Source organism: Podarcis erhardii (assembly GCF_964252035.2).
Source record: "Podarcis erhardii genome assembly, chromosome: 5".
NCBI lineage: Eukaryota > Metazoa > Chordata > Lepidosauria > Squamata > Lacertidae > Podarcis > Podarcis erhardii.
In genome coordinates this window covers 72,576,091-72,579,308 of record NC_138509.1, presented here as the reverse complement: position 1 = coordinate 72,579,308, position 3,218 = coordinate 72,576,091, and the positions used below count along the sequence as shown (strand labels likewise).

The 3,218-nt window shown below is 44.8% G+C and overlaps 1 protein-coding gene across 1 annotated transcript in view; it reads left to right on the top strand.

Annotated features, from left to right (window-relative positions):
• The first annotated feature begins 59 nt into the window (after positions 1 to 59).
• SLC19A3 (solute carrier family 19 member 3) overlaps positions 60 to 3,218 on the top strand; it is a 43,440-nt gene continuing 40,281 nt past the window's right edge. Inside the window, exon 1 of the mRNA XM_081861588.1 lies at positions 60 to 215. The gene's annotated coding sequence lies outside the window, so the exon portion shown is untranslated. The remainder of the gene's footprint in view (positions 216 to 3,218) is intronic.

The window sequence follows — 3,218 nt, the reverse complement described above, 5'->3', positions numbered from 1 at the left end:
CTACTCCGGCTCCGCCCTCACAGGGCTGACTAGCGGGAGTCGAGGGGGATGCATTGTGCGCGAGCGCTGTGGGAGCTTGGCGCGCTTTTTGAGCCCGTTGCTATGGCAGCAGGGCGTGAGGGGATAAGTCACCTGCTTCCCGTTGCCTCACAGTGGGTTTTTTGGGGGGGCGGCGGTGTCGTAAGAGGAATTCGGAGAGGAAATCGCGCAAGAGGGTAAGGGAGGGGCTTGCATTGCGATCCTATGAACCATTATTGCGCCTAAGACGGAAGCTGCGGTGCGCGAGCCTGTATTATTGTGTTTTGTCCCCACACAGCCATAGAGCCCTCTGGGTGACCTTGAGCCTGTCATTGTCTCGCAGCCTGCCCTACCTCACAAGGTTGTTGTGACGGAGAGGGGGGAGGGTCTTGTTGTTCTCCACCTTGAGCTCCTTGGAGGGGAGATAAATGTAATACAGTAGTACCTCAGGTTACATACGCTTCAGGTTACATATGCTTCAGGTTACAGACTCCGCTAACCCAAAAATAGTGCTTCAGGTTAAGAACTTTGTTTCAGGATAAGAACAGAAATTGTGCTCCAGTGGCGTGGCAGCAGCAGGAGGCCCCATTATCTAAAGTGGTGCTTCAGGTTAAGAACAGTTTCAGGTTAAGAATGGACCTCCAGAACGAATTAAGTACTTAAAGTACTTAACCCAAGGTACCCCTGTAATAATAAAACGAATTATGACTCCAAAGGCCCAGCTGACTTCAATGAGGCTTGCTTCTAGCTAAATGGAAGTAAGGTTGCAGTACTGTAAAGGTAAAGGGACCCCTGACCATTAGGTCCAGTCGTGACCGACTCTGGGGTTGGGGCGCTTATCTCGCTTTATTGGCCGAGGGAGCCAGTGTACAGCTTCCGAGTCATGTGGCCAGCATGACTTAAGCCGCTTCTGGCGAACCAGAGCAGCGCACGGAAACACTGTTTACCTTCCCGCCGGAGCAGTACCTATTTATCTATTTGCACTTTGACGTGCTTTCAAACTGCTAGGTTGGCAGGAGCAGAGACCAAGCAACAGGAGCTCACCCTGTCGCAGGGATTCAAACCACCGAGCTTCTGATTGGCAAGTCCTAGGCTCTGTGGTTTAACCCACAGTGCCACCCACGCCCCACCCGCAGTACTGTAGCATGATCCAAACCAGGAAGAAGCCCCCTTGAACTCGACAGCATGTGCTCACTAGGAAATGTGTAGGAAGGAGCGTAGCCCAGAGATACTTCAAATGGTGCAGACAGCTTTGTGGGTGTTTCTTAGAGAAGAGCTTCCTTCCTGCCATCACAACAGTGTGCAAAATTTTAGCAGATGATGCCTATTACATTCAAGGAATGATCAGGTGCTACGATTAAAGGTGTGGAGGTTTAAAAGTTGTGAAGAAGGAATGTCAGAAGTTGCATCTTCTGTATATTAGTGCTGGACAGGTGGAAAAGTAATCTTTAAGCAGTTTACAGGGATGCAATAAATCAGAATCATAAAGCGAAACTTCAGTTAAAATGCCTGTGAGCCATGCATCCAAGCTATCGGGGCCCACCAACAGCGACTCCCACCAAATATACTGGTGATTGGGCAGGAATATAAGGCAGTCCTTGAAGTATCCAGGACCTTGTAAATTAGTACAAGAGCTTTGAACCTGGCCTGGTAGTGTATTGGCAGCCAGTGTAAATTTTTTAGTACCAGAGTTATGTTCTGGCAATGGTCTGTCCTCATTAACAGCTGCAGCATTTTGTAACAGCTGGAATCCCCAGAACAGGCCCAAAGGTAGCACCACAACAGAGCACATTGCAATAATCAAGCACTGAGGTTATCAGTGGAATTGAAGTGTAGCAGCCCTTGTCCCACCCTAATTATTTAAATGCTCTTTATCGGGATCACAAAATTCCATATAGAATTTATTAATCTCCCCATCCCCAAGCACCTGTCAAAAACCTAGTTCCTCTAATTTCAGTTGTGACAACAAAACTCACAGCTGCCTCTACCAGTAGAAAGGGCATGATACTAACCATTACTATGCCTCCAAACAAAGGGGAATGAAACAGAAAAACCTCAAACATACCAAAATCACTGGAAAGTATTGAGACTTTCTGTAGCTGCTGTGGGGTTATCTTACAAGAACAAAGTATTAGTTATCTCAGAAACAGTACTGTCTAAAAGAGAATTGATTTAACATATCTTTCTGCAGCTTTGGAGAAAATCAGCAAGTTTGCAGAGAAATACTTCTGCAAAAGAGCAGTGACCGTGTACTCTTTCCTTCAATTATCAATATTAATCCTGATCAAATACCCAAATAAATATTGGTGGTAATCAGTGAACCTTCAAAGTATTCATATTGACAGTATGAACAAATTTATATACTGTGGGAAATATATGCAACAGTGAGAGAGGCCGAGTTGTTTAAAACTTGAAAAGAAAATTAACATTATAAGTCAACACAAATATGATACAGGTCAGAGTTTAATAAACCACCACATTTTCAAAGCATTCTTATGACTACCTGCTGTTTACCCTTTGAAGATGAATCTTTTATGCTTCAAAGTCAGGAAATAAGATACAATAGCAGAGGGTTTTTAAAATACTTTGGGGGATAAGAATGCTTGGCTTTTTGAATGGGTTTGTTTGTTTTGTTTTGTTTGCATTGAAGAATGAGGTGTTCGTTTAAATGAAAAAAATGCTTCTAGAGTGTTCTGATATGCACAATAGTATTGGTTTGTAATCACTTGCTGGTTCATTTAGGATTAATTCACACTAACCAGCAGAGGTGTTTGCTGGGAGCACATTGGTTTTGGCTCTGCAACCGTCATAAAGTGGGAAAGGAAGTGGTGGGTTTGTAAACATGCAGCAGAGACTTATTAGGAAGGTGCATCCATGGCTTCTCATTTGTCCACTCGATATCACCATGACTTTGCAGCAGATATGGGGAACCTATGACCCTCCAGATGTTGCTGGACTATCATCAGCTCCAGTCAACAAGATCAAAGAGGATTAATTCAATCCTTGGGTCATGCTGCAATCCAGCACTCACAGATTGGAAACCCAGAATGAGGCTGGTTGATGCCAACCCACACCCTGCAGTACTGCATAATTTTTTTAGGCAGCACTAATTGCCAGACACAGGCAGACCAATCTTTGACAAAGAAATCAGCTGTTTTCCAATGGCATGCCACCTCTGATCGAGCTGCTGCCAGCAAGAA